Here is a 25,010-nt window from a genome sequence, read left to right as displayed (position 1 = left end):
GTGGTCCAGCCTCGGGTACAGAAAACCTCCCTGCTTTTCCCCCTTACAGAGGCAGGCTGTGATACCCGAGGCTTACAGCGACCTTCCCAGTCAGCCGGTGAGTCAGCTGCAGAGCATGGAAGCCTTTGGTATATTTTACTTTTGGTGTTGCTCAGCTCCATCCTCTCCATTTGGGCTGTCTGACCCATCGGCTCCTCTGCAGCCTGTCCTGCTCCTGAGCTTGGGAATCTGCTTTCCCAAGAGCATCCCCTGTAACACCCTCTCCTCTTTATGTGGGGAAGCCAGTGAACTAGAGGCTGCAGCAGAGAGACTGGGGATGTTTCATTTCAGGGCAAAAATTTCTGTGCCCAGTGAATCTGGTTTTGAAGGTGGATTTTGAAGCTATTCTTTGTTTCATGTTTCTACAAAAAAAGCCTTGTTGCTTGCAGATGCGGCAGCTCTGCCCGCAGGTAGGCTCTGCCCTGATCTGTTTTTATTCTCACTGTCTGCACCCTCCTCCTGACCATATCCTGCCTGGTGTGGGTTTTGCAAGAAGCATTTCCTCAGAGCTCCTATTTCTGCCCTTGTTCAGGCACGTTGCTGTAGGTTCCACACCCGCCTGCATCGATGTGGCCCTGCTTTCCCACCCAGCCTTGCGGCCCCTCTCATTCACGGGTTGTGGATGCTGTCCTGTTCCCACTGTGGTTTTCTCTATTTGGGAAGGAATAATCTGGCAATCTCTTCCTCCCTTTGAAATTTCTGAGCCATTACAACCTCCGTGAAGGATTCCCCTGTCCTCCTGAAGAGCATGTTTAATTTGGCTGTCTCTGCACTGCATATAACAGCTTCTGCACAAGTTTCCTGCCCCTTTCCTTTCTCTTAAATCCAACATTTTTCAAAGTTTAATTTAATCTAAGTATGCAATATCTTAAAAATCCACATGGCACAGTACAATAACCTGCTTACTGGTCTCCACTTAACTTCTGAACAGACCTACTGGCTCTAATTTAGAGGTATTAAATAAAAAATGTGACTTTTATTCATCTTCCCTTTCAGGCTCCATCTGCCTCCTCGAAAAGCTGAAATTTTTGCTTGAATCTCTTCCAGCTGTCACAAGTATTTCGGGTAGGTTGAGGTGGATTAGATTTCACAGCTACTGTCTTCCCCATTACCTACCTGCCACCTCTGCTTTTCCCACCTGTTTCCATCTTCCACGTTTAGACCCGCACCCTCGGTACCACGCAGCATCACGGTCAGGAAGGACTTTGCAAAGGGATTAAGATGGGTCATTAATATAATATAGGGAAAGATTTGCATCTTTCTCTCAGGCTGCTGCCACTGAAATAACAACAGCTGCTCTAAACCCGAACCACCTTTCAGCTGGAGCCTTCCAGTATTTGCAATCCAAAGCCCTAGCAGATGGAGCTGCAAACAACTGCCCCCTTCTATAAATCCGTACATATGGATCTCGGCTAGCCCCGGCCCCTCCGCTGGGCTCCTGGGAGCAAATACACGTGCCTGAGGGGATGAGGCCAACGACTGCAGGTGGCCTTTTGCCAACACGTTCAGAGAAGGCTTGAGAAAACCTTGACTTTCCTTCAAGGCAAGCGCTGCCAGGGGCAGCTCCCCCTTTCCAAAGGGAGACGAGGAGAGGGCTCTGGCATTCGTCCCTCTGCGTGGCAGAGGCTGCTTCCCCTTGGTGACATTTGGCTTCATCAACCCCTGCGGCAAAGCAGGGGCTGAATCTCCTGCCGGATGACAGCAGGGGATGTACCCTGCCACCGTGAAAACAGGAAGCGGTAAAAAGCTACATCTTTTTTTACAGCTCAGTTGGTTATTGAAAAAAATGAAGTTATCTGCTGTTCTTATCTAATAGTGAGTCTTTTGCTTACTGTGCTATTGTAGGTTACGCAAAAATAGTCTTCCCTTGTGAACCTCATTTCCTTGAGACCTTTCGTCAACTCACAGCTTCCCCTTTGCGCACCGTTGTGTAAGCCGCTCTCAGGTCAAATCCTATTCTGAAGTTGTGCCTTGGGGAGATGCAGGAGATGTGGCAGGAGGGGGATCAGGGATAACACTTGCTTACGGCTGTGGTGTTTGCAGATTTGCAGTTGGTGTCTGTACAGCAACAGATGGAAGGATAAAGGTCCAGAACAAGCGGAGAAGACAGTTACCATGAACAAAGTCTCGTCTGCATCAGTTAAGTGTTGAGGGGCAGAGCCTGGGCTGGGGCCAGCACACCTCACCGTGCTGGCATCAAGGGAGCGGGTGTTGTGCACCCCCAGATGGACAGGCCACTGTGGAAGGACACCATTAAGGATTCCCTTGCAGACTGGAGCAGCCAGGCTTGGTCTGAGCTTTTCTCTTATTAAGTGTTCAGAATCATAGAATCATAGAATGGTTAGGGTTGGAAGGGACCTTCAAAGGTCATCTAGTCCAACCCCCCTGGCAAGGAGCAGGGACATCCCCGACTAGATCAGGTTGCTCAGAGCCTCATCCAGCCTGGCCTTGAACGTTTCCAGGGATGGGGCCTCCACCACCTTTCTGGGCAACCTGTTCCAGTGTTCTATAACTCGCATCGTAAAAAATTTTTTCCTAATTTCCAATCTAAATCTACTCCCCACTATTTTAAAACCATTACTCCTTGTCCTATCGCAACAGGCCCTACTAAACAGCCTTTCCCCATCTTTCTTGTAGGCCCCCTTGAGGTACTGGAAGACCGCTATCAGGTCGCCCTGGAGCCTTCTCTTCTCCAGGCTGAACAGCCCCAACTCTCTCAGCCTGTCCTCATAAGAGAGGTGCTCCAGCCCTTTTATCATCTTCGTGGCCCTCCTCTGCACCTTCTCCAACTGGTCCATGTCCTTCTTGTGTTGGGGGCTCCAGAACTGGACACAGTACTCCAGGTACAGGCTCCAGAAGCATGCATGTTTTCCTCTTCTCCGGCCTGGGGGATTTCTAAGCCAATAAAGGTGATGGAGGATGCAGGGCAAGGGCAGGCTGTGTTCCCTGCACTCTGAGCTGGGCAGGCTGCGAGGGCAGATCTTCTGTCCCTTCATCCTAACTAGGAAGTTAGTCATAGCACTACCTTTTGAGGGGAAGTCTCATCCCTGGGGGTCCTGTGCTTGTGCAGACGTGCTGGGAGGGTTGGTGGGGAGCATCTGCTTGGTACTGTCAGCACTGCATGGTCTGACATCTCCTGCAGCACTTGGATTCACATCACTGCTCTCCTCCCTCCTCCTTCTGGACTTGGAAGCCATCTCCCTCATAGAAGATCTTCCTCCGAATGGTAGCCGCCAACTCAGGATGAACTACTGTGTGGATCTTACGGGGATCGCAAATGTGGATGCTGAAGGCTGACATTGGACCAGTCCAATCTCCTTCCTTGCCTTGGTGCTGTCTCCATGCAAATCCCTCGGGAAGAGTGTGCTGCCTTTGCTGCTGTCCTGCCCTAATGGGTGGGAGGAGGGGACTTGGCCTGAAGCACGCATGCCTCTTCTTCCGGCTGGGGGGAAATGGGAAGAGAGGAGGAGCTCGGAGGATGCCGAGCTTCTGAGCTGGCCGTGATGGAGCATCGCACTGGAGAGTCACCACTTCACACTAGAGAAGGATTTAGCTTACGTCACTGAGGGGAATTTTGTGGCAGTGATTAGGCCCGTGCCGAAATGGAAACAGGGCTGTTCTGAGGTTGAAACGGGCCACAGGCAAGCGCTGAAGCCAGCCTGGCAGGGGGAGTGTGGGCAAGAGGCGATGTGCTGCACGGGGCAGGGGACGCATTGCCGGGGAGCTGCAGGAAAGTAATGTTCATAGCTGAACGGGGTGGTGAGAAGGCAGGCATAAAAACAACGTGCAGAAAGGTTACGTGGCATGGAGATAGGATCAAACCGCAAGCGAGAAGCTAATGGTAACCAAGTCCAGACAGTAAAGGAAGAAAGCAAGTGTCAGAGATATGAGAGGCACCTTGCAAGATGCTGAAGTGTCCCTTGTTTGAGGAAGAGGGAAATATGATAACAGAGTGGAGAAGGCTGCTGTCATACCCTACCCTAGAGGGACATCTCAGCTATTAAATGCATGAAAGACAAACATCAACATGGGATTGAAAATTAAAATATATCAAGAAAGTATGGACCAAGCAGGCAGCACCAAAAAAACTGTAAAGAAAACTGGTACAGCAATCATGAAGAAATATGATCCTACTGTTAGCACCATGAAAAATTAAGGTGAAAGTAACTGGGGCCAGTCTTACAGAAAGCAGTAGGTGAGACAGGGTCTTTTTTAAGAACAAGCTGACACTCCTTTGATGGACCATTCATGCTCCAGTGGCTGGAGAGCGAAGCAGGGGTGGGAAATGAGCAGGGAATTGAAGATGTTTCTTGTTTTTGTCACCTTTAGAGAGATAGCTCTTTCAGTTTCCAAAGAGGGATTACAGTGAAAGCAGCAGCAATCACCAGGTGCTCCTAGTGTGATAATTACAACTAGAGACCTGCAGGGTGGGAGGCTCCTGCTGTGCTCAGTGAGTTGGAAAGGAGGTGATGGATCTAACTCAGTGCCAAGAGGAGCGGATCTAACCCAACGCCAAGAGGAGCCGGTATCTTTGTTTGATTTTCCATGATGTGTTTAAACCGTCTGCATCAGGTGGTCCCTCCTTTGTGTGAAGAGGTGTGAAAGCTACTCAGGACACAAGGCACGTCCTCTCCCTGCCCTGCCGCGGGTCCGGCAGAGCTGATCTGGCAGCTACGGGTGAGGGGACGAAGAGCAAAGGGTCGTTACTTCAAACTAAGGCGTGCAGCTGCGTTGCAGGCATTGCTGTCTGCGAACAGGTCGTTGTGCTGTACGGAGAAGGTCAGGTGGGAGGCAGCCAGGTTGTGCTTGGAGCGCAGCCCTCCATGCCAAAGGACAGTCAAGGCTGTGGGCTGGAGATCTCTTTGCACCAAGGTGGTTTGCTGCAGGTAACCACCCGCAGCTTGCCCCGCACCAGCCGTAAATAAGGGAGCTAACTGAGGAAAGCCTCCCTGCAAGCAAGGGCAGCTTTGCAGCCTGACTGGTCACACCAGCGCTCTGCTCTCCTGCCTCTGCTACCACGCTAGCAGAGTAACTGGGATTTTGTTGCTCCTGTACCTCAACCCTCTTTGGAAAGTTGTACTCGAGTTTTTTGAGCATTGCGCACAAAACCAGCGAGGCACTAAGGGCCCCCAGCTAAGAAGATGCTGTGTGAATGCTTGGGGGGCACCCACAGACCCTCACTTAAACACTTCTAAAGCAAACTAGGGCAAACGGCTCGGGCGAGGTGTGTTTACGAGGAGGGAGGGCTGCATCCCAAATGTTTTGCTTGTGACTGTATTTTTACACTGGCAAATACACCGGAGCTGGCATAAATCATGGCCTGGAAATTCCTGTGCATATATTATCAACCTGTGACATCTTTATTTGTCCAGCTCCTTGTTTGTCTGACATCCCAAGGCCAGAGAAGAATCCCCTACATGTTTTCCTTCAGCAGCATAAACATCACTTATCTCTTGCCTCAGCTGCACGCTTTGCAGTGGGCTGCGGGTCCCCAGAGTCGTTCGGGTGCTTTTTGGGACACTGTGCTTTACCTTAAGTGCTCTGGTGCTAGCGCTCATCCCGCAGAGCGGGGTTTGCCGTCAGCAGGGTTCAGCAGCGCTCCCCTACAGCCAGCTCCTAAAGCTCCCCTCTGCACCTTGAATCCTCCCGTACTGGCACGGGGAACGGTCCTTCCTGGTGCTGGCTGTGGACTAGAGGACCTTTAAAGGTCCCTTCCAACCCAAACTATTCTATGATCCCCTCTGTGGCATCCCCATACTTCCTTTGGGAAGAAGGGAAGCATGCAGGGCTATGGGAGAAGAGAGGCACGGGCAGCCCGGCCGTCAGCCTGTCTTTCTTTGGATCCTGCCCCCCCTTGGTGTAACCAGTACCATAGATTTCAAATAGCTTATTTCAGTTACTCTGACGAGCTAACCTGCTGGTGTCTCACAGGGAAGTGCTGGGTATCTGCTGGGCCCATGCCACACCAATCGTGTGGTGTTAGTGGAGCCACACTTCTGACAGGGGGATGAAAAATCTGTCTGGATGTGCTACTTTTTTTTTTCCTTTTTCTTTTTTGTCAATAATTTTTTTTTCTGAGAAACTCAGCAGTCACATAATAACAAGTGCTATTGGGTGAGTCCATCATAGCATGGCGAAGGACGAACTGCTATTTCTCTAAGAAATCTGTGAATTTTACAGAGAGAAAACTTTAATTGTGCTTACTGTGTAAGAGGCAACACCGGGGAGTTTTCTGGGAGTGGTGGGCAGGAGGGGCAGCCCCTTGCAGCAGACAGGAGCCTTTTCTTGCTGGTGTGAGTAAGAGGACGGCAGGGCCTGGCGGGGAGGTGCCAGACCCAAACTGGCTGGTGATGCTGCGATGTTGAAACGGTATTGAGGCAAACCCTATATTCCCTGCTGCTGCTGGCAGAGGCTGAAAAGGAACAGCCATCGGCTTGGGGGGATGCTGCTGCCTTGTGTAAATCCACTGCCATTTGTCTTGCACTCTTAATTGGCACCATCCAGGCAATGAACCCCACAGGAGTGGTGGGTACTGGTGGCAGGGAAGATGTTTGTGCGCTTAGGTTTGTTTCCTATGACCGGGCTAGGGCAGCAAAGGTGTCTGCAGCTGCATGGCATTTCTTGATGCAGGAGTTGTGTGGTTGCCAGTCACTGGTGTGACAACAGACTTCTCCCCTTACAGTATTTTGGAAATGAGCCCCCAAAATGTGCATCTTGGTGTTAAATTGCAGTAATGGACTGGCAAGATGTACTGACAAGCTCCACGCTGTGAGTTGAGTGGAAAAATATTCTAGGTATTTTATTAAATCACGAGGCTGCAGGGCTCAGGGTGAGCAGGGTCTCAGTCCCAGTCCCCGCTGCGTCACATCAGGGCTCATTCGGATTAAACTGAGAGACCGTAGACCTCTCACTACCCCAGCAGTTCTCTGGAAATCTTAAAAATGCAGAATCTGTGGCATGTTGCTGTGTTGAGCAATACCTCACTGTGATTGCGGCCAGGCTTCTCGCACACATGAGCATGGATCAACATGCGTAAGGACTGTAAAATCTGTCCCCGAACTTCCACATTTGCAACTTGAAAATGCAGTTAATTAGTTTGCAGATCAGTTCGGGATCTTAAGGTGTGAAGTGTGTGTTAGGGATGCAGGTACGCATATGATAATTAATCCATACCCAGGAGAACCAAGGGGAAATTGCTAACTTTTGATGTGAATGGTACGTGGTCTTAAAGCTTGTCTAATACATCTTTTAATTTCAGCCCTGCTGTAGGGAGTCAGCAACTCAATTAATCGCATGAGAACACCCTGCAGAAGTATGCAAGCCTGTGTGATGCCCCTCATCGCTGCTTCTTTGCAATGAACTGGGAGAAGCTGAGGCATTCCGGTAAGCAGAGCCAAAATCTCTGGTCCAACCCAAAGCATCCTCCTACACACTGCAATTGCGTGCTGCGTACAAAAGCACTCCATGGTCCAGATGAACCTGGAAACGGGGGTTTCTGCTGAGGCTGCCTTTCTCTGTCCGGTGTGTGCTGAGTTTTGGTGTATCTTTAAAAGTTTCTGAGTTCAGCTCAGACAGGCTCCTGATTCTTCAACTCTGCACACACATACACCAGGTAGAGAATGAAGTAGCTACGCTGGATCCACTGTTCCTCAATTCCAAGCGGGAACATCTCCTCCAAAGGAGGAGGTTCCTGGATCCCACTTGCATTTGTCTGGGACTCTGAGGAGTGGTGGGGAGTTGCATGCCCTGATGAGAACCACTTGAAAATGTTTTCTTGAACGTATTTTTCAGTTAACTAAGTTGGTTGGGTTTTTTTTTGTTTTTTTTTTTTTTTTTCTGGGTGGTGTGTTTTGTTTTGGTTTTTTTCCCTAACAAACTTAAGAAAAATGTTTTTATTAAATCAAGAGAAGCAACTCAAATGGAGTGGTTCCCGTGTTGAAGTTCTTGGTTTTCGTTAAAACCTTATGTTATCACTAACAGCAAGTGCTGACAGGATTGGCTGAAGCATCAGATCTTTTTTTCAGGGGTCTGACTCTGGACTGCCTTGTAATGAAATGGTTTAGTGCACAGAGTCTAATTACTGTAGACGGACAATCAAGCAGGATGACTCAGCCAGCCCCAGACCAAGCTCATTTGATTTTTGAGCCATGTGGTTTGTTTGCATTTCACGAGGGACAAGCGCACAAAATTAAAACTTGCCTGCAAAAGCAGTTCCTGGCTCGGAATATTCCTCTGGAAAAGAAGAAAAGACCCTGCAATGTTTCTGACACGGTCACGGTGCCCTGATGTGCTTTTATCTTTGACCCGTGATGGTTTACAGTACAGAGTGAGGAGGCAAGGGGTTTGGTGCCGTGCAATTCGCCTTGACGGGGAAGACTGTTCCCTCCTTCTGCCCCCCAAAAAAACCCCAAACCCAGATGCTAAGAGCTCTGCAGGGAGGAGTCCCTTGCCCGTGAGTCTGGGCTGGGGAACACCGCTCCACTCTTGGAGCTCTTGCTCATCCTTGACCTCCCACACTGTTGGCTGCCACCCAAGGAAGACCTCCTCCTCCACCAGAACGCTGATGGGGCTGTGGTGCGCTTGGCCTCTGGGAAATGAGTTTGTGCAAATTGACCAGTCCTCCCCTGTCCCTTTCTGCTCGTAAGAGCTATGCATGGGGAAAACCCCATTAACTCCTGCTGCTACCTGTTTACAGCTTGCAGTGTAGGTGGGACTGGACTTTCTTCCAGAATTATGATATTGCTTTAGATGTTTAGGTGGTAATTTAAAGATGTTTCAGTTGGATTTTGAACTTAAACAGTTTACAAATTGGTTTTTGGAGGATAGCAAGTTCTGTAGCAATAGCAAAGACCTCAAGTTCCCCTGCTAAGGTTCTGTAACCTGCATAATCCTTTTTTGCAGAAAAGGAGTTCCTTGTTTTCTTCTTTAGACAGGCTAACCTACCTTTTATTTTTTTAATAATAATCAAGATAATAAGAAGGTGTGGGGGGGAAAAAAAGTAATGCCTATAATCTGGTTCTGCTAAGCTTTAAAGTATATGGTTACTCTCTCAGCTAAATAAGGCTGAATGCCATTTTCTTGCCCATTTTATGCCTGAAAGGAGCTGAAGACATTAGCAGTGTACATAATCGTGTTAAGACGCTGATTGCAGGAATCCTTCTAGGTGTTAATTGTTCAGACTTGAACCTTCTCTCTCGTGTGAAGAAAACAAAGAAAATGCTACCTGCAGTTGGATAGTCACTTTTTTTTACCTTGGCTGGAGATTTTTCTCATCTACGTGTTGCTGTGCATCACGATCTGGCTTTGGGGCATCCTCCTCCTGCGCCAGTCCTGGGGGGAAGCTGGAAGTGAGTGGTGCTGGGTTACCTGTGGCTGCGCATACCCCGCTCCCCTCCACTGCTGTGCCTACGGGATTGCTGGAAAATAATAATCACAGCCTAGTGAGATTATAAAACCATATACGTGGGGTTGTGCTGTGCCCATGGCATGGCCTGGGGCCACGGGGGCAGCAGGCTGAGGTGGTCAGTCACCCTGACCAAAACCACATGGGAGAAAACTCCATCTCCTGTAGGCTGCGACACTGGGCTTTGCTCATACCACTTACTGGGGGCTGGATTGCGTGATAAACCCAGCACCCTGCCAGCCCCTGGTAAAACAGGTGTCTGAACAGGGAGGAGTGAGCGCTGCCTTTAAGACATTCTGCATATTCTGCTCTGACTCCTTTGGCCACGCACAGAAACGAACAGAAGCGAACCTGGACCAGCTGAGCAGAGGTGCATCCCCGACAAGCTAAGTCCCAGCTGAGGATCTGGCCCCCTCTCCCTCCTCTGATGGGTGACAGGAAGGTGCAAGCTCGCAGGCTGCTGTACCAGCCTAACCTCTCTGCCTGTGCAGACAGAAATTGGAGAAGAAAACACAGCCCATCGGCTGCTGGGATTCGTGCTAACCCCTTTCTCGGCAAATCCTGGCTCTGAGTGAGATTTTGCTTTCTTCCGTGCACGGCAACTCAGTGACACACGGCAAAAAAAAATGGATCCACCCTTTTTAGCTCAGGCTGTGCATGGACTTGCATTTCTAATGTTGTCTGCTACTGCGATCGGAGACAACTGAAGCTGCCTAATTGCTGCTGTGTGTATACGCTGCACGGGTGCCAGCGAGGATTATACATCCTCCCTTCTCGTGGCTGCTGCTGCCTGGGGTCTGCCATTTCTCTGCCAGTTAAATGTGTCCTGTTTTTATTGAATAGCAACGTCCCAACACTACGAGCAGATACATACAATGCATAATGAATCACGGGCTCTGGTAGACCTGCTCAGCCCCGGGAGACTGTCTACAGCTGGCCAAGGGATGAAACACCATGGCCTAACTCTTGTTTTTCTTCACTTTTGCCTGGAGAGCGCACCCACGGGAATTCAGAAAACAAGATTCATCCTGCCTGTGCAAGAATCCAGGATGCTGAACAGGCTGGGAGGAGGAATGTGCTTGGGAGGGCAAGGGGGCTGAGTGGCATTGCACTCCACTCTCCCCACCGTCCCTCTCGGGGAGGGGGCTGGCTGCTGCTGGGGAGGTGTGAAAAGGGGCTGGCTGGGCGCTGGTTTGACTGAAAAAGCTGTGGTCAGTGCAGTGTGTGCCAGGCTGAACCTAGCCAGGAACAACACCTTCCCTGGGAGAAAAGCAAATGAAATGGAGAACACAGACGGAAGTGCACATGTATGCACCACGCAACCCTTTCCCTCTTCTCAGGGCGGGGTGGGCATCTGGACAGACATCGAAAGATAAAGCCTGACTGGAGAGGAACCAGAGATGGGCAGCGAGAAGGACTGGAAAACTTGGAAAAGTGACCTGTGAGGGCAGACTGAGCGAACTGGCATTGGTTAATCTGGAGGAAGGAAGACAAAGGAGACGAGTTAAGCCTTTCAGTATATTAAAGCCTGCCAGAGAGTAAGGCAGTAAATTGGTCTCCCACTGGGGAAAAATTACAATAATATTTTTGAAAAGACATTGAGAGAAACTTTCCAACTGCAGGATAAATAAGCCCTGGAAAAGATACAGGTTGGGATATCTCCACCAACAGATATTTTTAAGACCAGGTTAGACAAACCTCTGTCAAGAATGCAGGTTTGGGAAGCAAGGACGGACAATGTGGATTTTTGGGGTTGTCTTAATTTCACTGTCTTTTGTTTAGTTGGTTTCACTATGTTGAAGCCAGAAGCTTCAGGAGAAAATTTCCGCCGTTGCACGAGGTGAACTCATGCACGTCCCCAGTGTAGTGGGACTTCTGTGCAACCGGCCTGCCCAGCATGTGTGGTTTCCTGCAATTCAAGGACAGTCTGGTCAGGCACTGAGGAGGCGGCAACTTTTTGTCATAAAACTATTAAAGCTTTCATTAAAGAGTTAAGGAATTGAAGAGGTGACAAAATATTTTTTTCATGTAAAAGGCACTCAAACCCACCTTTATAGGCCCCTCAGTAAAGGAGTCCTTGAGGTAGATTCCTTTTAACCTCCCCACAAAAGCATTATCTATTGTTCTTGAACTTCTAATATTAGCAGGGACAGAGCATAAATATTAATCACGTCCCTGAGCAGCTGAGTGCTCGCCTGTAACGTTTCCAGCAATTTGCAGGTGAGTGTGCCCCCTCCCTGCCGAGCAGTCACGACTAGAAGTCGCGTGAATATAGCCATAGCCATGGGGGCAAAGCCGTCAGCCAGCACCCCACAGGCCTGCCTGCTTCTTCCCACTAAAGCCACCAAGGGCACTGGAAACTGAAGCCGGTGGAGAATCAGTGACGCTGGGATGTGCAGCACCAGCTGCCGATGCTGGGGGTGCTACAGGAGTCCCTGCGCTGGCCTGGGACGTGGCTGGGACAGGACAAGAGGGTGCTAGGACAAAAGCCTTCTTTTTACGCTGTTCCTCTTTCGAGGCTGCCCATCCCTTTAGAGTGACAAACGGAGAGGGGTGACTATGACTCCCAGCCCTTACCCTGTAACTGCTTGTTCTTCAAGCGTAGGAAAAAATGACTTGGGCCAAGATGCTGACGCCGGCTTCGTTCCCCAGAAAGAAGCACTGCCGGAAGGTAGGAGTCATGAGCCTGAAAAAGCTGGCACAGCTCAGCACATCCCTCTGGAATTCGGATGTTCTCCCTCACTCTCCCTGTGGTCTCCTCTGCTGCTTCCCCAGGGGCTTGGCAAGGCAAGAGGGTGAGGTTCGCCCCGCGGAGGCTGCTGGGCTCCAGCAAAGATTGCTTTTGGTTATCTGCAGATTTTGTAAGCACTTCCAAAGGTAGGGGAAGGTTTCCCTCTACCATGGGTGGTCCCTCTCCAGGCACCGTTGTGGTCTGAAACCTCAGTACAGCAAGAAGGGAGGGATGAGCAGTGTCAGGAGGTGAGGGGGGGTATGCTTACAGTGGTTTGGGGATTTCTGTACTATCCAGGCGGGTGAACTTTGTAAGCTATGTTCCTTCCTGCAAGCAGTGCAGCACAAGGAGAAGGAGCCAAGGACCAGTGAGAAGAGTATTTCTGCGAGTGGGGAGCGGGTGGAGGGAGAGGCAGAAAGCGAGCCCGTTTGTTACCAACCTGGAGCCCCCAGTGTGGGGGGCAGGAGGCTTTTGTGCAGCTCCTTGCACTAGCAGCAGGTACCTACCTCCAGGCAGTCTAAGTGCAAGTGGACTGGCAAGATGCTCAGTGAGGGATCTCAGCCCAGGCTAAGACCTTCCTGAGCAAACATCCACACAAACACACCGCAATTAGTGGTGAATGCGGGCTGGCCAGCTGCCCATCTCACTTATGCCCCTACTCAACAGAGCCACGGGAACTCATCTGCCTTCAGGTTCAGCGTTATGTGCAAGGTTAAACCAACTTTTAAGTGCTGGGAAGTAGCCCAAACCATTTTGCCTATGCAGGAGAGTGTCTGTGGGCTGTGAAACCCCAGCTCCAGTGCTCACACTCCAAGAAGAGTGCTCCCAGCCAACGGTCCCAAAGGGCACGGGGTGCCGTACGGAAACCCGGCCAGGATCTGAGCCCCGCGCCCCAGCCTCGCCCAGGCAAGCACCGATTCTCCCAGGCAGTGCATCAAACTGCTTGCAGGGAGCACCGTACCCAGCCCCTCTGCAGCCAGGGAGAGGCACCGGCAGTCGGCTGCATCGCGCATGAAAGCTGTGTCTCCTGCTTTGGCTCTTCCCCAGGTGCTGGGCTCAGACTGGTACCAGCTGTAACGGGAGCACCTGGGGAGAGCAGAGTGTTGCAATGTGACCCTGTGTTCTGCAATAGTACTGCGGGTTATTTCTTTTCTAGGAGGTTATTTCAAAATACTTTATGTGTCCTTGCAGATGTTTCATCTCCTCTGATGTCGGAAGACCTTATTCTGGTGGGAGTGGAGAGATCCGCATGCCGGGGAACATCACCTGCTGCCGACTTCGGACTACTGCACAGTGAGATGCTGAGTTTGGACAGAAACTTGTAGGACCCCAGCCCAGAAGCTGACTCCTTTCAAGGTTGGACAACAGGGACCCACGCCAGAAACGGTTTTTCGCTCTTTCCAGTTGAGCAGTGGAAGCGCAGCAGCCGGGGTAGGTACAGCGTACTGTGTCCTGCAGCCCCGATTGCCACCAGTGGGGAACCGTGCCGATTTAAGTGGGACCCTTGTTTTGGCTCACGCGGTCTCTCCTGCTCCAGAATTCAATCTTTTATGATAGCAGTAATCATGTTCGCTTGTCTGGAGCCTAGTAGGCACACAACTTGGCAAAATGTATTTGCATGCACTGATCCCTTGTATGTTTGACAGAGAAACAGAACAGCCTAAAAGTGGTTAAAGCCTGAACTTTAAGCTAGAAAGTAGCTGGGAGCCCCGTTTTCCGTGCTGGGGGCAGCCCTGGGGCTGGGGCTGGCGCCCTCGGAGCCGTGGGCCACAGTGAAATAAGGTGCTGGGGGGAAGCTGCCTGCATCTTGCTAATTAAATTCTGATATAGTGTTTAATTAGCAAACTAAGCCTGTAGTAAGCGAGGCAGACGGCAGCTGTGCTGGAGCTGGTCTCCGTCTGTGTTTGTCAGAGGGGCACGATCGCTTTTTGTGGGTTCCAGCAGCAGCTCCCCAAAGGCGGGAGGGCAGGGAAGGGCGCTGTGCGCTCCCGCGCAGGGGTTTCAGCAGGGGGATGGGGGAACTTTCTGCCAGGGGAATTCCGCACCGAGCAAGCCCCTCTGCTCGGCCGCAGCACTGTGTCACCGCTCACGCTCCGGCCCCGCACCGGCTGCCCGCGGAGGTAGGTGCGGGTGAGGGGGCAGCGCGGGGGGGAAGGCTCGGGGTGTGCCGGGCATGGGCAGCCGCTCCTCGCCCGCGCAGCTCTGCCATGGCGGGAAGAGAAGGACGCCGTGGCGCCGCTGCCCGGAATGGCTGGTTCTCTCCAGGAAAGCAGCCAGGCCGCCCCCCCCCCCCCCCCGCACCGTTCTCCGCCGAACCCCACCTCAGCTCGCTCCCTACACGGGGCGGGGGCCGCTTGCCCGGTCCCCGCTGGAGGCAGCCGGGCTGGCGGCGGCGGCAGCCCCCCCCCCACCCGCCCCGGTGCAGCGCCGCTCCAGTGTCTCGGTTGCAACAAAGGCGGGCGGCGGCTGTCAGCGAGGGAGCGGGCGGCGGGGCCGCCGGTCAGTGAGCGAGGGAGCGGGCGGGCGGGCGCGCTGCGGGGACACAGGTGCCGCGGGAGGGCGGGAAGGGCGGCGCGCAGCCCCGCGGCCCCTGGGGGTCTCGGCGCGGCCGGGCCGAGGGGCTGCTCCAGCGCGGGGTGGCGGGGGGGGGGGCGAGCCACGAGCGGTCTCGATTGACAAGTGTTAGCTCCCTGCGGCGTGACTTTATTAATTCCCCTTATTTATTTATTTTTAATTTATTCTCACGGCCCCCTAAACACAAACTTTTAAGCGGTTGTCTTTCGTGGCCGTGGCTGCCCAGGCTGCTCGTCGTCCCCCCCCCCCCGCCTCGCCGGACACCTCGCCCGCTGCCCGGCCTCCTCTTCCCGGGCAGGGCTGGGGGGTGGCGGGGGGGCGAGGCAGGTAGTACCCACCAAAAACCTGCCCGGTTCCCCCAGCCCTTTCCTCTCCCCGTGTTTCTGCCTATTCTGATCCGAGTTAACGGATCTCGGGGGGCGCGGGTCAGTCTGCAGAGACCGGGAGTTGTAGCAAGGGGTATGCGCTGGAAGCAGCTGCAGAAGTAGCTGGATTTGGTTTTAATAGTTCGCAGCAGGTTAGAATACAGAAAGGAAAAATATTTAACTGTTTTCTGTGTTGCTGTGCATTAGTGTTTTCTTTCGGGACAATCTCTGCTGTATTTACGAGCCCCCCTGCGAATCGGGGCGGTGGAAGGGGGCCCAGGGAGGTAACGGAATGGAAACGGCTGCTCCTCCGTGCTGTTTCCATAATCGCTCGCTGCAGCTGGATCTCATCACTGGCGGCGTCAAAATCAAAATATCTGAGAGGGAAGAGGTGCCATCGCAGGGCAGCTGGATGTAGCGGGAGAATTTCTTGGCTGTGAGGGAGTGAGAAACCAGAGCTGCCTGTTAATGTGCGAGGAATGAATACAACTTGCGATGGGCGACTCCTTCTCAGTGGCACGCTGACCGGGCTGCGCTTGTCTGAAAGGTTGGTAGCGAATCTAACGGGATTTTATAACCCTCCTTACACAAAGGAGTAGTTTTGCTGAGCTGGGGTAACCTTCAATGGGTGCGAGTGCTGTGATGCATGCTGCACCACTCTCCTGCCCTCGGAGGGGAGCCAGTGGAAGGGGGTCCTGGCAGCGCGGGGCAGGCTTACCTGAAGTGTGTTACCGAGGGGGAAGGAGGTGGCTTTCTGGCCTCAGCTTCTGCTGCAAAAAAACAGTTTTTGGCCTTGGTCGCGTGTGTCTTGGAGAGTTGGCCTCATGGGCTAGGGTCCAGGACAAGATAAGGTAATGAGCACGCATCCCTAGCACTTCGTAACCCTGCCCTTTTGCCTGGGGCACGGTGTCAGGGAAGGTTTAAGTGGAGCTCTGAGTAACCAAGGGGTTCGTGTAGACATGAGTGATGCTGAATGTTCCCTGGGAGGAAGAATATTCCCAGGAAGAAAAATCTTCCCCAGAAGGCCCCTGGGACGGAGGCCAAGAGCATCTAATGAGGCAAACTTTTCCTATTAGCTGTAGCTTTTGCTGTTGGAGGGTGAGGGCTTGGGGGACTGAAGTCAACAGGCACAGGGACCTCAGAGGGCAAACTGCTTTTCTCTAGGTCTCCTCTGCTCCGGGCAGCCAATCTTCTCACCTTGGCGTAAGCCACTGCGTTGGAGGTGATGCAAGTGCCGAGCCGAGACAAATCATCCATTTTCTTCTGGTTTAGCTATAATAAATTGGTTTGTTGCTGCTGGAGATGCTCGTGCTCCGGAGACGAGCAGCTCTGTGGTGCCAAGGCGTGTGTGTTTGGGGAGCCCCCGGCGCAGCTGTGGGTGCTGGGGACAGGACGGCCTTGTGGGGCTCCAGCTTGGCGCCAGATAAATCTGTTCCCTGGCTTGCTTTCCATCATTTTGTGGTTGCTTCCCTTAGGAAGGTGAAACTGTGGAAGGAGCTCTGTCTTGGGCTGCGTTCAAATGCAGCAGTGGTGACTTGGTGCGGGCTTTGTGGGTATATCGTGGGGTCCTCTGCCTAAATGTGTGCCTCTGGCTAAAGTGGTGGCTGGCCTGAAAATCCTCTGTAGGAGATGGACAACCCGTGCAACGAGCTGCCACATTTTCAGCCATGCTGCAGTGCTCAGCTGGGCATGTGTGTCTCTTGCTGACAGCAAATGTGAGGTTAATCTTTACGTAATTGCTGCACAAACAAATATTTGTTGATGAGGCTTTGATAAGCAGGCTGCTTCTTGGTAGCTACTGTTCGTTGGCTTTAACCAGGTTACAAAGTATTTGCAAAACTGTGGAAATGGAGGTGCATCGTCGTTGACCAAGACCTAGTTTTCTAGGGACAAAATAGGCAAGGACTTAAATCTTGGTTTGAAGCCGTTACTGCCAGAGTCCTCTGTTGCAGGAACTGGAAATGCACGGGAGGAATTAGAGGTGACAGCACGAGATGGCTGAGGGTGGTCTAATGAATGGCAAAGCGGATGCAGCTGGTAATGTTTCGTATCTTTAACTCTGTCCTTGAGACTGTGGTGCAAGAGGAGCTTGGCTGCAGAGGCAGATTACAGCATATTCAGAGGCTTATTTCCCTGCCTGCCTCTGGGAGGAGAGCCGGCCCACTGAAGGGCAGCCCTTGGCCCACGGTGGTGCGTGCACGGCCCTGCCCGCGCCGGCACCTTCACCACCTGGGAAGCCCGCTTCTCTCTCTGCTTCTGTGTTGCTCCAGGCTGGAGGAAGCAGAGGATGGTAGTGGGTGCTGGCCAAAATCCACATCAGGTTGTCCTGCCCTTTGTTCTCAGGTTGGCTGGCGCAGAGCTGTTTGAACTCCAGTTCTTCCACCTCCTGTGCTTCTCCTGACCTGCTTGGTCTGTCGCATTGCCAGCTTTTGAAAGGGCAGAAATGAGGCAGCGGAGTCACGGTCCTCCTCCCTTTCCACAGGACAGGCTAAGCAGTGTGCGCAGCCCTCGGTGAAAATGTCATTTTCCCATTCTCATCAAGATTGCGATAAAAGATCTTACAGAATCATTTTGATGATCTTTTATGAGATGTACGGACCATTTCCATTTGCTGGGGTGATGTAAATGACCATCCTGCGCAGGATTAGCCATCAAAGAGCATTATGAATCAATCTGATACTTTGTCTTAACCTTAGTCCTTCTTAGATTGCTGACCTACATATTACAGCTCTCGCTAGAACTGCTTCGCTGCGGATGGGCTTTGTTTCTGAGTACGGTGGCCCAGCTGCTGGAGATCTTTGTGTTTGGAGAATGTTTTCATTGAGAGGATGTAGAGATTGACTAACAGTCCTGGTGACTTCAGGTGTGCTTGAAGTCTGTGCTGCTTGGCTGTTAACTTGTCTATGTAGTGTGAAATATAACTGGTTCCTTTGAATGTTCTTTTAATTATAATTGTGCTGATTATAAAACTAGAAGATGAAATGAGACATTTTCAGTGTGAAGTGCTCTTAGATGTCTAGCCAGCAGGAATCATTGTTATCAGATGTTCTAATCATTTGTGTGATTAAAAACCTTGGAAAACTTGTGCGTTTGAGCCGCTTGCTTAGAGATAAAAATCAAGGTTTGCTGCCTTTCTGAAACGTGCACTGGAGCTGGGCCTTTACTGACATGCAAATCCCAAGCTTCCCCCGTAAAATGCCTCCTCAGGTTCGCTGATGGCAGCGATGCGAATGCATGTCTGCTTGTTCCACTCGCAGGTGAGATTTCCTTCTGCTTCCTGGAGTCACGAGGTGGGCAAGGATAAAATGGAGGGTGCAGAATTGGGTCTGTGAGGCAGTTTCTGACCTGTTTTAAGGAGACACTTACCCCCATTCCTACCAGCTGTTACGATTTCAGCTCTGTGAGATAGATCCCTTAGTTTGAGGGACACTGGGAAATGACGAGAAGTGTGTGTACCAGTGTGTGCGTGCCTCCCAGTGTGCACCAGTAGACTGCACGTGTGCTTCTCAAGCAGGGGTTGCACATACAGCTGCAGCACAGCATCTTGCTTATTCCTCTAATAGCTCAAAAAATATATGTTTGTGAAATCTTCAGTTAAAATATAAGCATTGCACAGAATATCGCCCCTTTTACCAACAGGATGCTGAAGGGCAGGGAGGCCTCTGCTTTTTCACGTTTACTCTTGGGCCCCAGATGCCTTTCCCTGGGAACGGGAGGTCTGCACAGGCAGACGGGAGCCCTTTGCCAGGCTGTGCAGGCATCTCTGTGCGTTCCTGATGTGCGTTTCCGCTGGGAGCTGGCAGCCACTGAAAATTAACTGAGCAGAGCTGCTTGCTGGTATGTACCCCTGTGCTGCTGGAGAGCCTAAACGTGTCCCGCACTGGATGCCGGTCTGTCTGGCTGTACGTTGTGCACTGATCTTCGTTCAGCAGCTCCCGTGGCACTGGCAGGCAAGTTTGTCGTGGAGCCCGGGCTTGTGTCTGGGATTCCTGGCAGGGATAGAAACTGGAAACAAGCTAATGATCCCCTCGTAAACACTGCATCCATTCCCACTTATGATGGATGAAGCAGTTTGTGTTTTCAAGTGTAAAATTTTGCAGAAAACCAGAAGTTGCTGACAGCAGTGATTAATTTTTTTAATATGCAGTATGGCTTGTCCTTTGTGTCTTTGTAATGCAACATTCGCTGATGGGAAAATCAAAGGGATTCAGCCAGCCTGACTGTGTTCACTGGATTTTCTGCAAATGCCCTGTGTGCGCCGGCGGAGTCCCCAGGCTGCGGGGAGAGCGTGTTGACACTCAATGGGATGGGATGAAGATAGAAATTGTCTCTGCAATATTGCAGCAATGAGAGCTGCTTCCTAAAATGGATCTCCTGGGGACTAAGAGAGATCCGTGGCCATGGTTTTCCCCCTGCAGATGACTGATCTCAAGGATGTGCTTTTTGTCTTGAAATAACATTTAACTTTCAATACCAGAGTAATGGGTTTCTTGTTTTTTTCTAAATTTGTCTGTAAGACAGAATCCTCAGGAAACGCTGCTAGCACGGGAGTCGTGTAGCCCTGTGCATTCTGATCAGCGTGACTCGGGCACAGAGCATCTCGAAAGCAATTAGTTTGTATTTTAAATAAATATTTTTTTAAAAGAAATCTTACCTGATTGTTCAGGGAAGATGCCTTCATGCTGTGAATTGCATTGCCTAGCAAGACTGAAAATTTGAGCGTGATCAAATTTTCCTTTGTTAGGTAAGTTGAGATGTTGTGTTTCTTTATTTGGTCAGGCTTTAGGTTTTTTTCTCCTTCCCGCAAGGTATAATTCTGCATAACTTAAAGATTTTACTTTGGTCCAGGGACGGATAATCACTGTGTTGTTTCTTGATTGTCCCAGTGACCCGACTGTAATCCTGCCGTTCTTTGTGCTTGCAAGGGCTCTGAAGGAAATTAGAGGTTTGGATGTACAAGATTACAGTTGTTGGGATCAAACCATATGTTTGTTTTGTTTACATTTTTGTATACATTTATATTAATATTCCACACAGCTCTTATTTCCCCAGCAGAGATTCAGTATAAAGAATTGTTGGGCAGTTGGGCCTGTGTAAGTGAGAGGTCCATGAGCAGAAACGGAGCAGAGATGGAAGCGTTGTGTTCTGGCTCCTCTGTGCTCATTTTTCACGGGCGAGTCTGACTGAAATACTGTGTGTGTTTTACGAGAGTCTGGAAGGTGCTGGGTGGATTTTGCTCTCATCCAGATAATTGTGAACTTGAAGTTCGTTTCCTGTCAACAGCTGTTCTTGCAATCTTGACATTCACTTTTCGCAAACGCTGATGTCCATGAAAGAGTGGAGCTTTCCAGGGAAGATCACAAAAGAGTGACCAGTTGTGCCTTAACAGATTCCTTCCAGAGCTCAATGGCGTGTATTGTTCGGAGTCTGCAGTTCTGCTTGGGAAGCTGCCTTGCGTGTCTCCGGACGAAACGCATCCGGGAGGGGAACCTCCTCTCCAGTAAGTGGCATGCTATGGGTTATCCCTAACACATGTTGCAGGGCCTGGTTTTGGTGGACAACTGAAGGTTCATTGGCATTTTCCGACTCTTCAAATTTAATTTAATGTTTATTTAAAGAACAGGCATCTTGAATCTGGCAAGATGAGTAGCTCACCTATGGTTTGAGGACTCTGAAGAAGTGATGGAGACTTGATGTTGAGTAGTGGCCCCATGGGTTGTGCGCCTGGACCTCTGGATTTGGAGAGCTGCAGGGAAGGAATCTCATTTTCTTTAGATTTATCTGCTGGTTTTCTGAGCAGTCACTAATTGCTGTCTTCTGTTTTATTCTTTTAAAATCTAGCGTGGGTGTGGGCTGGGAATATTTTAGGTCCTGTGGATGCTCAGCAATTTCAGATGTCGTTAGAAGTATGTTTTTAAAAATTGAGGGGAACTCCTTCAAATCTGCACCTGGGGTAAAAATCAAGTTATTTTCAAGTGTGGTGTAGCTCCCTCTGCCTTTCTGCTCTCGATTTTGGAAACTTTGTAAATTACTTGGCAAATAGCAGTCTCTTTCAGATGGACAACACAATGCGTTTCAGTGAACGTGTTCTGAGGTTGGGATGTTTTCCTAGTTATTAGGGGAGTGCAGTTGGATAAATACTTTATTAGATATTCATGGATTGTTTAATTAGATGGCTAACGTGATCATACACTTGCAATCTAAGGGCAACATTCGGAGAGTTTAATTAAGGATTAGTTGTAAACTTTGATGTCAGAAATAGCGTTAAGTTGCAGTGTGGACACAGTTAAGTTTAGTTTAGTTCATGCTGGCAGTGTATGGAAATGAAGGAAATTTAAGCTTACAGTAGCTACAGATGTGAGGGTGTACCAAGGTCGTTAATGCATATTAACTCATACTTTTAAAATCCATGCCTGCCATTAATTTGGCTTGATTTTTGCCATCTCTCCCCATGCAGACAACACTCTGGCAGCCTGACTTTTTTTGAGATGTTGCAGAAATGCCTCTTTCCCCCCCACTATTTCTTTGCAGCCTCCGAGATGAGATTTTTTTATGCTGGGTAAGAACAGCAAGTAAAACCCTGCAGGTAATGTTTCAAATGCTTAATTTTGCGCCTAATCGTTGTCTCGCTGGTGCCAGCGTTTGATGTCTGTGCGGTGTTCTCAGGCGTGAATGTCGCATCCTGCCACGTGTGCATTGAAGCGGGGCGGTGTGGCAGTGGGCTGGCTGCCTCTGAGGTGGCAGGAGCAGGGGCAGGAAAGGGGATGGCTCTGTCCCAGCTGTGTCTGCTCACGGCTCGGCTCCACCGTCGGCAGGATTTTAAGCCGAATCTCAGCTGTCAGTGCCCTTACCGGGCAGCGCTCGGCCTTCTCAACACCTTGGCAGTGGTCTGATCGATGCTGAGCTGATAAAACTGATCGCTGCTGTCCCGGGTCTTTCTTCCCAGCTTCCACCCATGATGGGTCAGATGACCTTTAAAGGTCCCTTCCAACCCAAACTGTTCTCCGATTCTGTGATATCTCCTGGTTGCTGTAACTCCCTAATCTGGAAGAAAAGAAACCTGGGCCGTAATTAAACACTGCACAGGGCTCCTGGTAAGCGGAGGGAGCAGCTGTGAGCGTGTTGCTAGCCCCACACGTCCCCTGGCCGTGCAGGCCCAACACGTGCTGTTCTTGGCCAGCTGGCACCCGTGGCTGTGGGACAGTGCTGATGATTTTTGGAGAGCCTGGCCTGCTATTTCTGCCCTAAGCTCACCTGCCAGGATTTCGGTAACCACAGGCTGTGCTGGTGGTGAGATTTTTATGGCTAGCTTTTTCTGTTGCTGGCTGGTTTTCTAAAGTGAAAACACTCGGGCTGGGCAAGAAGAAAATCACATCCTGCTTCTCCCCATCTGAGATTGCCCCACAGGCCATAGCATGTTTTAGTGCTGCCTGTCACAACCTTGCCATTGTTCTAAAGCATTTTTAGACGGGCAGCCTAAAGAGCACCTTGTAGGCGTGCCCAGAATATCAGTTCTGCACACCTTTTTCCTTGGCCAAATGCCTGGCTAATCATGTCCTCCAAGAAACCTTCTTCTCCTTCCAGTATTGCTCCTTCTAGCCCCTCTCAGCTCCTGCCAGATTCCTGAGCAGCCATCTCCCAGAGAGCTTTGCATCTCTCTGGTCCTTGAGCATCTTTGAGCCCCCCCCACCTCCCGCATCCCTTGCTTTCTTTTTCTTAGGTTTCATGGAAACAAACTCTGAAATTGGGAAAAAAAAAAATCAAAACAATTACCCCAAACCAAAACCCCCTCCAAATGTCTAGATACGTTCTGCCTCTCTTCTCTGTAGTTACACTTCTTATTTTTCCCCAAACTGGATTTAGCTGTTGGTGTTATCAGTAGTTCTAATGAGATATTTTATAGCCAGTTACCAGGAGACTATTAGCTGTGTCTTTATGTCAAAAAGTAGGTGTACTGGTTCAGAGCATAAGAGCTGCAAAAACTACCCCCTTAAAGAAGTTACTTTGGTGTTGCTGATGGGGAAAAAGAGCACATTTTCAACCCTGGTTTGGGGAGGAGGATCAAGGAAGTTGAGTTTCTCTTGAGCAGGATGTGTTTGGAATGGAAATGTTCATGCAGTACCTTGTCTGGGGAAGGTGGTGGGAAACTTCTGCAAAGCTGGTAGGTGTGGAAGAAGGATCCTGCTGGGTATTGCCTGGGTGAGGCTGCTGCTGGGTGGAAGAGATTGGATTACCCATAATTTGTATGGGTAATCTTTCTTCATGGCCATGCTGTAGCTTCTTCTTGAGCCGTGGCTGTCGTGTGGGTTCGCTGTGTCTCTGTTACTGCACAGTGTCCTGGTGAAGTGTGGGAAAGAATGTCCTGCTGGAACTTGCCTTTCGACAGACAAGTTTCTGGCTGTGTTCATGGGAAGGCAGTGTGATCACGGGGGATTTCTTCGCCAGCGTATCCTCATAACGGCACAGCTTGGGCGTGAGTTTCCCCAGGCCTATGGCCAAGATAGCAAAATCAGCAACAGGATTTTCAGTTCCTGCCCCTGAGGGCTGTAACCCTGTTCCTGGTAGCAGAGGTTGAGGTCTGGCAGCGGCGATCGCGTCATACCCAAATCTCTGCCAAAGGTACCACCTTAGTGCCCTCACTGCCCTCTGCTTTGGCTGCTGAGCCCCTCTTCTGCCAAAGGGACAGTGTTTGGGCTTCTGTGTCTTCTGCGGTGCCGTTGAATTTGTCCAGTGTGTGCAGAGACCTGTTGGTCTGAGGTGGAGTTGGGCTGCCTGAGCATAAGCTGGCCAGCCGACCTGTGTGCATGGAGTTCATAGCAGCGGTAGCGCTGGGTTTGTCCTGGGAGTTGCTTTAATAAGGGGTAAAATTATCTTTAATGAAATACTTCTGTTTTTTTTAATTATGATTTATTTGTAAGTAGGTTCCCTTTTGTAGCAGAGGTGTATTCTAGCATCAACCGTGCCAAAAATTTATATAAATGCAACAGTTTGCGTTGTAGAAATGGCAGGTTCATCAGGTGTTATTGTATCCTTGTGTAATTGCTAAGCTGTCAACCCGGGCCTCAGCAGCAGGAGGAAAGGGTTGCAAAGCCAGGCTCTCAGAAGCAGGATAGCATTTAAGTTACTTATACAGCCCAGATTTGGTGTGTGTGCACGTGACAGCTTCTGATTGCGTGGTTTCACGGCTTCTCAGCGTGATGCTGCCTTACTGGTTTTGCATGATGTACGTGTATTTGTATTTGGGTGGTTTGTTTTTTTTTTTTTTTTTTTTTCCTCGCCTTTTTGTTGCTTGAGACTGTGCTCTCCTCATTGCTCACCTAAACCCTGCCCAAAGACAGAAACCCAGGTTCTCCAATGTGCTTCTTTGTGGTGCTCCTCTCATAAATGTCTGAGCATCTGCAGAGAAAGTATCTCTGTATAAATGGGGACCTGAGGCATGCACAGGGTACCCAGCCAATTTTGGGTGCTCTTTGGGAAGTCTGCCAGGACTTCACTCCTCTTAATAATTTCTGACGTCTGTGAAAAGTAATTCTGGTGCTGAGAACTCAGCCCGTGTGCAGACTTGATCATGGGTCTGATCTTCCGTAAAGGGCTGGCAATAAGGGATGTGAAAAGTTTATTTTAAGGTGTTTGCTTTCATAGCAGTTCTAAGAGAAGCAAGGCAGGAATCACTTCTCTCTGGCAGCTTTGTTTTGCCTCTCTCATGGCACTTTGTCTGGCTTTTGTGCCTTATTTATGACACCTTTTTATTTTTTTTTTTTAAACTTAGTGGAAAAAAAACCGAAGCAGAACTTTGTTTCAGTGTGTCATTCAGAGAGCACTTCTGCTGCGTGAAGGAAGTATGCTGTGACAGAATTAGGTGCAGGATTATAATGTCTTGTCTCTTTTTTTTTTTTTT

At 50.3% G+C, this 25,010-nt stretch overlaps 1 protein-coding gene across 6 annotated transcripts in view; it reads left to right on the top strand.

The window, feature by feature from the left end:
* Window positions 1–25,010, top strand: part of ST6GAL1 (ST6 beta-galactoside alpha-2,6-sialyltransferase 1) — a 60,150-nt gene that overhangs the window by 1,865 nt on the left and 33,275 nt on the right. The window contains exons 2-3 of one of the 6 annotated variants that reach the window (XM_086754936.1): window positions 7,298–7,422; window positions 13,365–13,604. The gene's annotated coding sequence lies outside the window, so the exon portion shown is untranslated. Of the gene's footprint in view, window positions 1–7,297; window positions 7,423–13,151; window positions 13,238–13,364; window positions 13,605–14,193; window positions 14,294–14,599; window positions 14,673–15,091; window positions 15,660–25,010 lie in introns of those variants that run through there. The other 5 variants (XM_086754937.1, XM_086754941.1, XM_086754940.1 and 2 more) reach the window with 5 other exon arrangements.

The sequence above is a fragment of the Chlamydotis macqueenii genome, chromosome 9 (genome assembly GCF_036417535.1).
Source record: "Chlamydotis macqueenii isolate bChlMac1 chromosome 9, bChlMac1.mat, whole genome shotgun sequence".
NCBI classification, from domain to species: Eukaryota; Metazoa; Chordata; class Aves; order Otidiformes; family Otididae; genus Chlamydotis; species Chlamydotis macqueenii.
The sequence above is the reverse complement of the archived record's forward strand: the minus strand, read 5'-3'. Positions and strand labels throughout refer to the sequence as shown.